The sequence below is a fragment of the Megalops cyprinoides genome, unplaced genomic scaffold, assembly GCF_013368585.1.
Source record: "Megalops cyprinoides isolate fMegCyp1 unplaced genomic scaffold, fMegCyp1.pri scaffold_100_arrow_ctg1, whole genome shotgun sequence".
Lineage (NCBI taxonomy): Eukaryota > Metazoa > Chordata > Actinopteri > Elopiformes > Megalopidae > Megalops > Megalops cyprinoides.
Genome location: NW_023494603.1, coordinates 39,439 through 51,670, shown reverse-complemented (window position 1 = coordinate 51,670; position 12,232 = coordinate 39,439). Strand labels below are relative to the sequence as shown.

The following is a 12,232-nucleotide window of genomic DNA, read 5'->3' as shown; positions in this document are numbered from 1 at the left end:
TAAATGCTTTGTAAACTAAAAGACTTTAGACTTAAAAATCTTTGCTGTATTTGGTCCTTTCTCAATACAGACATTTTGCAGGTATTATAAAATATATTTTTTTTTTTTCTTCAAAATGGAGAATATTTGACATTTCAAAGGTGAACTTTACATTATAATAACATTTACTTCATAATAGGGTTATAATAGGTCATAAAACTGGTTATGAAATAATACTACATTCAGCTGATCCACGTGGTTTTATATATATACACACTCAGTGACCACTTTATTAGGTACAAATGTACACCTGCTCGTTGATGCAAATATCTAGTCAGCCAATCAGCTGGCAACAACTCAATGCATGAAATCAAGAAAGACATAGTCAAGAGGTTCAGTTGCTGTTCAGACCAAACATCAGAAGGGGTAGGAAATCTGATTTAAGTGACTTTGACCGCGGGATGATCGTTGGTGCCAGACGGGGTGGTTTGAGTATGTCAGAAAGTGCTGATCTGCTGGGATTTTCACGAGCAGCAGTCTCTAGAGTGTATATAGAATGGTGCGAAAGACAAAAAGCATCCAGCGAACAGCAGTTCTGTGGGCGAAAACACCTTGTTAATGACAGAGGTCAGAGGAGAATGGCCAGACTGGTCCAAGCTGACGGGAAGGCGACAGTAACCCAAATAACCACACGTGACAACAGTGCTACGCAGAAAAGCATGTCTGAACATACAACACGTCGAACGTTGAGGTGAATGTGCTACAGCAGCAGAAGGCCCCTCCGGGTACCACTCCTGTCAGCTAAGAACAGGATCACTGGCATCTGTTTTAATGTACTGTAATGTATTACAGCATACTACAAGAATGCTATGATATATTCAAAGATAATACTATACTGTATATGCATCAATATGTTTCTGATTACAGCTTGGGTCTTTGTTTTGTGGTGAATAACAGGAGTTTGGTTCAAATGCATCACTTCACCGGTTGCTGAAACATCTTGCTGGATTTTGTCATTTGTGTATGGTGCCTGAAACTGGAATTAGATGTGTTCTCTTTCTGTCTGTGTATGCGAGTGTGTGTGTGTGTGTGTGTATACGTGAGACTGGTTGTGCGCGTGCATATGCATGTGTGACTGTGTGTGTGCGCGTGTGTTTGTATGCGTGTTAGACTGTGCTTGTGTGTGTGTACATGTGTTCATGCGTGTGTGTTTGTGTGTGTGAGTGTGTGTATGTGCACGGATGTGTGTGTGTGTGCGTGTGTTTGTATGCGTGTTAGACTGTGCGTGTGTGTGTGCGCATGTGTTAATGCGTGTGTGTGTGTGTGTGTGTGTGTGTGTGAGTGAGCCTCTGTCTGTGTATGTTTTTGTGTTTTAAAGTGTATTCATTTAAGGAGTAAAATGTAATAAAACGGTTAAAACTGTCAATTTGCGCCATCTAGTGGACAAAATATAAAGCTACACCTTTCATATTTGAAAGGGGATTTTCAAGGCAAAATGACTGCAAATTTTTAAACGTTTAAAATAATTGTGTGTGTGTGTGTGTGTGTGTGTGTATGTGTGTGTGTGCGTTTTTTCTGTGTGTGTGTCTTTGTGATTGCGCAGTTTTTAAAGTGTACATACCTAAAGTGTAAAACGTGACTAAAGTGATAAAAACTGTCAATTTGCGCCATCTGCTGGACAAAATATAAAGCTACACCTTTCATATTTGAAAGGGGATTTTCAAGGCAAAATGCCTGCACATTTTTAAACGTTATCAAGTTTCACACTTAAAATCAGTACATTTTGAAACACAACAATAGACGCACACTCACACACACACACACACACACACACACACTCACATGAACGTGTTTTAAAGTTGAGAAAATTGCAGTCATTTTGCCTTTCAAATCACCTTTAAAATATGCATGGTGTAGCTCCGTATTTTGTACAACTTTTTTTTTCCATTAACTTTTACACTTTAAATGAGTACACATTTAAACTTTAAAACGCACAAACAGACGCAGAAGCACACAAACACACATACAATCCCAACAGAATTTTAAAACATTTAAAAAATTGCAGGCATTTTGACTTTTAAACCCCCATTAAAATATGAATGGTCTAGCTCCAATAAATGGCGCATATTCATATTTTTTCAGTTTTATCGTGCTGTTTTAATTTAAATGTGTACGTTTGAAAACACACAATCGCCCAGACAGACACACACAAACTCTCAAATACACGTTTTTAAACGTTTAAAAAAAATTGGAGTCATTTCGCTTTTAAAATCCCCTTTGAGATATGAATGGTGCATCTCCGTATTTTCTCCACCAGATGGCGCTTTTGTACAACTTTTTTTTTTCCATTAACTTTTACACTTTAAATGAGTACACATTAAAATGCAGACACAGACTCATACACACACACACTTATACTTGTATACTCACACTGTTTGTTTGTAAGGGTGCACCCAGTTACTTCCCAATGCATTATTATTTTAATCATTGATATTCTGTATCTTAGTAGTTTTGTATTGTACCTGTTTGATTTGGAATAGGATTTGTTTTGTTTCATCTAATCCATTTCATTTTATTTTAAACCTAAATTGACACAGTCCAATGTCATACATTGATATCAACATGCCTCATAACATTTCTCAATTGACTATTCGGGTAAAATAAGTAAAAAATAACACCTAATACTTTAAACACGGGGTCAAGTCTTTTCCTCCTGCGTAGAACCTAGACGTGTACCTAGCCATAGTGGGTTGCACAACCAAAGAGGGCTGATGTTACACCTCTCTTTGTCCTGCTCCACTGGCTCCCTGTAGCTGCCCGCATCGTGTTCAAGGCCTTGATGCTTGCGTACAGGACGAGCAAAAAAGCTGCACCTAGCTACCTGGACTCACTACTACAAGCCTACGCTGCGCTTTGCTAGCGAACGGCGTCTGGTGGTCCCGTCGCATCGTGGCGCAAAATCACTATCCGGACACTAAGTCCCATGTGGGGTTCTGTTTGTTTCAGACCATTTGGACTCATTTGGTGCCCCTTTGCATGACGTTAGCTTGCCCCCTGCATTGGTTTTTGGTGAATAACTTTTGATAGGAAGCTGCTGCATCTCATATAATTTAACAATGGCCTTTCCAACGGTACCTGCCCCGACTGCCAGCTTCCATTGCAGGGGTTAGCGTTAAGGGTGTTAGGGTTAAGGGTGTTAGGGTTAAGGGTGTAAGGGTATAAAGGGTGTTAGGGTTAAGGGTGTAAGGGTGTTAGGGTTAAGGGTGTAAGGATGTTAGGGTGTAAGGGTGTTAGGGTTAAGGGTGTAAGGGTGTAAGGGTGTTGGGGTTAAGGGTGTTAGGGTTAAGGGTGTAATGGTGTTAGGGTGTAAGGGTGTAAGGGTGTTAAGGGTGTTAGGGTTAAGGGTGTAAGGGTGTAAGGGTGTAAGGGTGTTAGGGTTAAGGGTGTAAGGGTATAAAGGGTGTTAGGGTTAAGGGTGTAAGGGTGTAGGGTGTAAGGGTGTTAAGGGTGTTAGGGTTAAGGGTGTAAGGGTGTAAGGGTGTTAGGGTGTAAGGGTGTAAGGGTATAAAGGGTGTTAGGGTTAAGGGTGTAAGGGTGTTAGGGTTAAGGGTGTAAGGGTGTTAGGGTGTAAGGGTGTAAGGGTGTTAAGGGTGTTAGGGTTAATGGTGTTAAGGGTGTTAGGGTTAAGGGTGTAAGGGTGTTAGGGTTAAGGGTGTAAGGGTGTTAGGGTGTTAAGGGCGTTAGGGTTAAGGGTGTTAGGGTTAAGGGTGTAAGGGTTAAGGGTGTAAGGGTGTTAAGGGTGTTAGGGTTAAGGGTGTAAGGGTGTTAGGGTTAAGGGTGTAAGGGTGTTAGGGTTAAGAGTGTAAGGGTGTTAGGGTTAAGGGTGTAAGGGTGTTAGGGTTAAGGGTGTTAGGGTTAAGGGTGTAAGGGTGTTCAGGGTGTTAAGGGTGTTAGGGTGTTAGGGTGTTAGGGTTAAGGGTGTAAGGGTGTTAGGGTGTAAGGGTGTAAGGGTGTTAGGGTTAAGGGTGTAAGGGTATAAAGGGTGTTAGGGTTAAGGGTGTAAGGGTTAAGGGTGTTAGGGTTAAGGGTGTAAGGGTGTCGGGTGTAAGGGTGTAAGGGTGTAAGGGTGTAAGGGTGTTAGGGTTAAGGGTGTAAGGGTGTTAAGGGTGTAAGGGTGTTAGGGTTAAGGGTGTTAGGGTTAAGGGTGTTAGGGTTAAGGGTGTAAGGGTGTAAGGGTGTAAGGGTGTAAGGGTGTTAGGGTGTTAGGGTTAAGGGTGTAAGGGTGTAAGGGTGTAAGGGTGTTAGGGTGTAAGGGTGTAAGGGTGTAAGGGTGTTAGGGTGTAAGGGTGTAAGGGTGTTAGGGTTAAGGGTGTTAGGGTTAAGGGTGTAAGGGTGTTAGGGTTAAGGGTGTAAGGGTGTTGGGGTTAAGGGTGTTAGGGTTAAGGGTGTAATGGTGTTAGGGTGTAAGGGTGTAAGGGTGTTAAGGGTGTTAGGGTTAAGGGTGTAAGGGTGTAAGGGTGTAAGGGTGTTAGGGTTAAGGGTGTAAGGGTATAAAGGGTGTTAGGGTTAAGGGTGTAAGGGTGTAGGGTGTAAGGGTGTTAAGGGTGTTAGGGTTAAGGGTGTAAGGGTGTTAGGGTGTAAGGGTGTAAGGGTGTTAGGGTGTAAGGGTGTAAGGGTATAAAGGGTGTTAGGGTTAAGGGTGTAAGGGTGTTAGGGTTAAGGGTGTAAGGGTGTTAGGGTGTAAGGGTGTAAGGGTGTTAAGGGTGTTAGGGTTAATGGTGTTAAGGGTGTTAGGGTTAAGGGTGTAAGGGTGTTAGGGTTAAGGGTGTAAGGGTGTTAGGGTGTTAAGGGCGTTAGGGTTAAGGGTGTTAGGGTTAAGGGTGTAAGGGTTAAGGGTGTAAGGGTGTTAAGGGTGTTAGGGTTAAGGGTGTAAGGGTGTTAGGGTTAAGGGTGTAAGGGTGTTAGGGTTAAGAGTGTAAGGGTGTTAGGGTTAAGGGTGTAAGGGTGTTAGGGTTAAGGGTGTTAGGGTTAAGGGTGTAAGGGTGTTCAGGGTGTTAAGGGTGTTAGGGTGTTAGGGTGTTAGGGTGTTAGGGTTAAGGGTGTAAGGGTGTTAGGGTGTAAGGGTGTAAGGGTGTTAGGGTTAAGGGTGTAAGGGTATAAAGGGTGTTAGGGTTAAGGGTGTAAGGGTTAAGGGTGTTAGGGTTAAGGGTGTAAGGGTGTCGGGTGTAAGGGTGTAAGGGTGTAAGGGTGTTAAGGGTGTTAGGGTTAAGGGTGTAAGGGTGTTAGGGTTAAGGGTGTAAGGGTGTTAAGGGTGTAAGGGTGTTAGGGTTAAGGGTGTTAGGGTTAAGGGTGTTAGGGTTAAGGGTGTAAGGGTGTAAGGGTGTAAGGGTGTTAGGGTGTTAGGGTTAAGGGTGTAAGGGTGTAAGGGTGTAAGGGTGTAAGGGTGTTAGGGTGTAAGGGTGTAAGGGTGTAAGGGTGTTAGGGTGTAAGGGTGTAAGGGTGTTAGGGTTAAGGGTGTTAGGGTTAAGGGTGTAAGGGTGTTAGGGTTAAGGGTGTTAGGGTTAAGGGTGTAAGGGTGTTAGGGTTAAGGGTGTAAGGGTGTAAGGGTGTTAGGGTGTTAGGGTTAAGGGTGTAAGGGTGTAAGGGTGTTAGGGTGTTAGGGTGTAAGGGTGTTAGGGTTAAGGGTGTAAGGGTTAAGGGTGTAAGGGTTAAGGGTGTTAGGGTTAAGGGTGTAAGGGTGTTAGGGTGTTAGGGTTAAGGGTGTAAGGGTGTAAGGGTGTTAGGGTGTAAGGGTGTAAGGGTGTTAGGGTTAAGGGTGTTAGGGTTAAGGGTGTAAGGGTGTTAGGGTTAAGGGTGTTAGGGTTAAGGGTGTAAGGGTGTTAGGGTTAAGGGTGTAAGGGTGTTAGGGTGTTAGGGTTAAGGGTGTAAGGGTGTTAGGGTGTAAGGGTGTTAGGGTTAAGGGTGTAAGGGTGTTAGGGTGTAAGGGTGTTAGGGTGTAAGGGTGTTAGGGTTAAGGGTGTAAGGGTGTAGGGTGTAAGGGTGTTAGGGTGTAAGGGTGTAAGGGTGTTAGGGTTAAGGGTGTAAGGGTATAAAGGGTGTTAGGGTTAAAGGTGTAAGGGTATAAAGGGTGTTAGGGTTAAGGGTGTAAGGGTGTTAGGGTTAAGGGTGTAAGGGTGTTAGGGTTAAGGGTGTAAGGGTGTTAAGGTTAAGGGTGTAAGGGTGTTAGGGTGTAAGGGTGTTAGGGTTAAGGGTGTAAGGGTTAAGGGTGTTAGGGTTAAGGGTGTAAGGGTGTTAGGGTTAAGGGTGTAAGGGTGTAAGGGTGTTAGGGTGTTAGGGTTAAGGGTGTAAGGGTGTAAGGGTGTTAGGGTTAAGGGTGTAAGGGTGTTAGGGTGTAAGGGTGTTAGGGTTAAGGGTGTTGAGGGTGTTAGGGTTAAGGGTGTAAGGGTGTTAGGGTTAAGGGTATTAGGGTTAAGGGTGTTAGGGTTAAGGGTGTAAGGGTTAAGGGTGTAAGGGTGTTAAGGGTGTTAGGGTTAAGGGTGTAAGGGTGTTAGGGTTAAGGGTGTAAGGGTGTTAAGGGTGTTAGGGTTAAGGGTGTTAGGGTTAAGGGTGTAAGGGTGTTAAAGGTGTTAGGGTTAAGGGTGTAAGGGTGTTAGGGTTAAGGGTTAAGGGTGTAAGGGTGTTAAGGGTGTTAAGGGTGTTAGGGTGTTAGGGTTAAGGGTGTTAGGGTTAAGGGTGTAAGGGTGTTACGGTTAGGGTTAAGGGTGTAAGGGTGTTACGGTTAGGGTTAAGGGTGTTAGGGTTAAGGGTGTAAGGGTGTTAGGGTTAAGGGTGTAAGGGTTAAGGGTGTTAGGGTTAGGGTTAGGGTTAGGGTTAGAGGGTTAGGGTTTAGGGTTAGGGTTAGGGTTAGGGTTTAGGGTTAGGGTTAGGTATAGGGGTAATAACCACGATCGTCAAAGTGACGATCCTTTTGGAGAGTGATATCTCAAGAACGCAATGAGCTAGAGACATGGGACCATGTCCTATCCCCCCATTTTCGGGTATGGGCTTTCCATTGGTTCCACTTTCGAGCGTGTACCACGTTCGAGTCCGGAGATATGTCCAAAAAAACTTTGTTTTTTCTGTATCTTGGGAACAGTAAGTCATAGAGAGTCATGGGTGGTACCGTTGGATGTGGAATGGTCGAATTATATCAGACGGACACTGGTTGCAAGTCTCTAGGACGTATGGTTCAGGAGTTATTCAAGAAAAACCTTCGTCCAATCAGAATGCATTAGGGTTAGGGGTTAGGGGTTAGGGGTTAGGGTTAGGGTTGGGGTTAGGGTTAGGGTTAGGGTTAGGGTTAGGGGTTAGGGTTAGGGTTAGGGTTAGGGTTAGGTATAGGGGTAATAACCACGATCGTCAAAGTGACGATCCTTTTGGAGAGTGATATCTCAAGAACGCAATGAGCTAGAGACATGGGACCATGTCCTATCCCCCCATTTTCGGGTATGGGCTTTCCATTGGTTCCACTTTCGAGCGTGTACCACGTTCGAGTCCGGAGATATGTCCAAAAAAACTTTGTTTTTTCTGTATCTTGGGAACAGTAAGTCATAGAGAGTCATGGGTGGTACCGTTGGATGTGGAATGGTTAGGGGTTAGGGTTAGGGTTAGGGTTAGGGTTAGGGTTAGGGTTAGGTATAGGGGTAATAACCACGATCGTCAAAGTGACGATCCTTTTGGAGAGTGATATCTCAAGAACGCAATGAGCTAGATACATGGGACCATGTCCTATCCCCCCATTTTCGGGTATGGGCTTTCCATTGGTTCCACTTTCGAGCGTGTACCACGTTCGAGTCCGGAGATATGTCCAAAAAAACTTTGTTTTTTCTGTATCTTGGGAACAGTAAGTCATAGAGAGTCATGGGTGGTACCGTTGGATGTGGAATGGTCGAATTATATCAGACAGACACTGGTTGCAAGTCTCTAGGACGTATGGTTCAGGAGTTATTCAAGAAAAACCTTCGTCCAATCAGAATGCATTAGGGTTAGGGTTAGGGTTAGGGTTAGGGTTAGGGTTAGGGTTAGGGTTAGGTTGTAGGAAAATATTCTAAAATTCCAGCCATTTGTACCTTCCCAGACTCCCCTCTCATGAAGGATAATCCAGGCTGTACAGGCCGGAATTTGCACTGGCCCACCCGATCTTTTTTTATCCCCTTGTTCTATGTATTTCCCAGAATACAGCTCCCAACACCAATCTGTCATAGAATGTATAAATGAGAGGTGCAATGATAGTCTGAATTGGGGAAAGAGTCACAGCTGAAATATCATCTCCAGGTGGAGGCAGGGCGAGATTTGGGTCCCCGGGGGGTCCCTAAGGAGCCCTATAGGTCCCGTTTGGAGCAGGGAAGGGTCATGGTCAAACTCAGGGTCCCAAGGGGTTAGGGTTTAGGGGTTAGGGTTAGGGTTTAGGGGTTAGGGTTTAGGGGTTAGGGTTAGGGTTAGGGTTAGGGTTAGGGTTAGGGTTAGGGGTTAGGGTTAGGGTTAGGGTTAGGGTTAGGGGTTAGGGTTAGGGTTAGGGTTAGGGTTAGGGGTTAGGGTTAGGGTTAGGGTTAGGGTTAGGGTTAGGGTTAGGGTTTAGGGTTAGGGTTAGGGTTAGGGTTAGGGTTAGGGTTTAGGGGTTAGGGTTAGGGTTAGGGTTTAGGGGTTAGGGTTAGGGTTAGGGTTTAGGGGTTAGGGTTAGGGTTAGGGTTTAGGGGTTAGGGTTAGGGTTAGGGTTTAGGGGTTAGGGTTAGGGTTAGGGTTTAGGGGTTAGGGTTAGGGTTAGGGTTTAGGGGTTAGGGTTAGGGTTAGGGTTAGGGGTTAGGGTTAGGGTTAGGGTTAGGGTTTAGGGGTTAGGGTTAGGGTTAGGGTTTAGGGGTTAGGGTTAGGGTTAGGGTTAGGGTTAGGGTTAGGGTTAGGGTTAAGGGTTAGGGTTAGGGTTAGGGTTAAGGGTTAGGGTTAAGGGTTAGGGTTAGGGTTAGGGTTAGGGTTAGGGTTAGGGTTAGGGTTAGGGTTAAGGGTTAGGGTTAGGGTTAGGGTTAAGGGTTAGGGTTAGGGTTAGGGTTAGGGTTAGGGTTAGGGTTAGGGTTAAGGGTTAGGGTTAGGGTTAGGGTTAGGTTTTTTAGGGGCACTGTTTCAGTAGGCTTTTTTTTAAAAAAACAAAGCTCTTATTGCACGGGCCTGTTAGGTTAGGGTTAGAGTTGGGGTTAGGGTTGGGGTTAGGGTTGGGGTTAGGGTTGGGGTTAGGGTTGGGGTTAGGGTTGGGGTTGGGGTTGGGGTTGGGGTTGGGGTTAGGGTTGGGGTTAGGGTTAGGGTTGGGGTTGGGGTTGGGGTTGGGGTTAGGGTTGGGGTTAGGGTTGGGGTTAGGGTTGAGGTTGGGGTTAGAGTTGGGGTTAGGGTTGGGGTTAGGGTTGGGGTTGGGGTTGGGACTGAGCAGGCCCCATTGAGGTTAGGGGAGTATTAATATGATTGTGGGGGGGCCCCACTAGGCACAGCAGCAGGAAAGAAGAGGGCCGGAGGCCCAACGAACACTGCAGCCGGTTTGGGGCCATGACATCAAGGGGAGGATAGCAGGTGAGGTGGCCTGCTATATATATTGAGCAGGTCCAGAGGGTGTAGTGACTCCGGGAGGGAGAAACAAAACGCCCTTATAAAACTCCTTGTTTTTCACATCACAGGTCAAGCGCACAACGGTCATCCTGCCCTCTGGCTGTGATTCATTTACCCAGGAAAAGACTTCATCAAACTTTCTTGGACATTAGAAGTGGGGCCTCTACATAAGTGCTAATGCATTAAAAGTGCTAAAAGTGGGGCATGCATATATAGAAAAAAAGGGGACAATCATCATCAATCATCCAAGCAGGTAAAAAACCCAAATCACACCACATTATAAAGGACACACTAAATAATTCATCCTGTGTCATTCTTTATTAGGTCTTCAAGTGCTATCAAAAGTCAGAGGATCCACTTCATTTCCAAGCCCAGGTAAGTATGAAGGAGAATTTTAAGTCACTATATTTTTGAACAATCAATAAAAATAATAAATATAATAAATATAAATAAATAATAAATATGGTAAATATAACCATAAGCGCTTATTTTAAAACCAAAAACCTTAATTCAAACCTATTTTTTCGTATCCCTCTGGAGGCAACCACCCCCCTCTCCCCTCACCCTATCTTTTCATTAAGTCCCCCAGGTGCCACCGTTCCCAGCCGCATTATCCATCTACGCTCCACCCTCCTCCTCCGTCCGCTGGTCCACGTAGGGTCCCCCTCTAGGCCACAAATCCTCAGACCAGAGAGGGGATGTAACTGGAAATGACTGGTGAGTATTGTCTGTATGTGATATCGTTTTATGTTGTACATGTGTTGTTTGAGTCGTGTTAGCAGGCTAGCTCGAGTTTCACCAACATATAATTTTCCACAGAGGCTGCAGGTAATTAAATAAACCAAATTTTCAGAGTTCAAAGACATTGACCTCCATACTGGTGCTGCAGTGTTGCTGTATCTGTTTGTAATGTAAGTTAGGGGTGAGAAATATTCCAGATACGATGTGCTGCAAGACTTGGGCTTAGAGGAAATTGCCGAACGCACCAACATATCTTTCAGATTTTTGTTCCTTCTATAGGCCGCAATCATCCTAAAAGATTGCAATTGTGGAATATTTCTCTGTAGGTCCACAAAATTATGCTTAATTTTTGTGGCCAAGGTCTTATTCGAGTCTGTAAAGGTGACAATTAATGGAACCAATTTATTGTTATGTTTATTCGTTTTCGTCATTAACTCTTTTAGAGTCTCTGTTTTTGTATGTCTTAGAAATCTTTTGGAGTACCCCCTCCGTCGCAGGACTGAAAACAAGGTTGTGGTAGCCGCCTCAAAGTCACTCCGAAGGGAACATATTTTATGAAACCTGAGGACTTGAGACTTCACCAGCCCCTTGAAGGTATGTTTTGGATGGTGACTGTGTTTATGTAGTAATGCGTGTGTGTCTGTATCCTTGAAGTATACCTTTGTTAGTAACTGTCTATGGGTTGTGTGTATGGAAGAAGAGAAGAAAACAGTGGTATCCAGGAAGTTGACCGACTCCCGCTCCAACGTATACTTCAATTTAATGGAAGGATGGTGAGTATTAAGGATCTGAAAAAACTGTTCAAAATCATGGAGACTATGTGTCCATACTCCAAATATGTCATCGAGATATCTGTAATAGGCCATGGGCAAGAAGGGGCACTTAGCCAAGGCCGCTGTTTCCCATTCCGCCATGTAGATGTCTGCATAAGCCGGTGCAAACTTCTTACCCATGGCTGTTCCTGATATCTGCAGGTAAAATTTATCATTAAACATAAAATCATTCTTTGTTAGACTGATGTGTAGTAAACGGATGAGATGTTCATCTGGTCTGGAGGGGTCCGGGTTACGTAAAAATATATTTCTTACCGCCTGCAGCCCCGCCTCCGTGTCAATGTTAGTGTACAGACTTTCCACATCTATAGTAAAAAGGTAAGCATTACTAGGTGCCTGTACCTGTTTGATCCTCTCCAGAAAATCATACGTATCTTTTAAATAACTTGCATGTTGATGAGACAGGGGATTCAAATAAAAATCAATATATTGTGCTATGTTATAGGACTCGCTCCCACAATCGGACACAATTGGCCGTCCAGACGGGACCTGAAAAGGGACCGTCCATGCCTCCGGTTCTTTATGGATTTTGGGCAGTAAGTAAAATATTCTGTTTCTAGGTGTATCTAGTCCCATAAGAAAATTCCTCTGTTTCTGATTGATGTACTTTTCATGATATAAATCCTGTACAATATTACATATTTCTTTCTGTGTCGTTGATTGCAATGATTCTGATATAGTTATATAATGTTTTGAATTAGATAATTGCCGATTGGCTTCTAATAAGTACTGCTGTTTGTCCATGATAACAATTTTTGAACCTTTGTCTGCCGGCTTGATAACAATATCTTTGTTCCTTTTCAGGTCACTAAGTGCTTGCCTCTGGGAAGGGGTGAGATTGTCTGCTCGGGTATGAAGGTGAGTATGTTCATTAATTACTAATTTATCTCTTCGAATTAATTGTTTTATGTGTGGATCTACTTCTGTAATCTCCGGTTCCCAGGTAGATGGAGATGTGAACGGTATGTGTTCTCTATCAATTTCATAATCAAAATGGCTCAACAGTTTGATTTTTCTGTGGTAGGCATGGAGGTCCCTCTGGAGGTCCCGAC

The 12,232-nt window shown here is 44.2% G+C and overlaps 1 long non-coding RNA gene across 1 annotated transcript; it reads left to right on the top strand.

The window, feature by feature from the left end:
- Positions 1-10,889: 10,889 nt before the first annotated feature.
- On the top strand, positions 10,890-11,707 carry LOC118772269. The gene is made up of 4 exons (XR_005004661.1): positions 10,890-10,941; positions 11,048-11,120; positions 11,445-11,498; positions 11,626-11,707. It is a non-coding gene; the product is annotated as an uncharacterized LOC118772269 (long non-coding RNA).
- Positions 11,708-12,232: the final 525 nt, after the last annotated feature.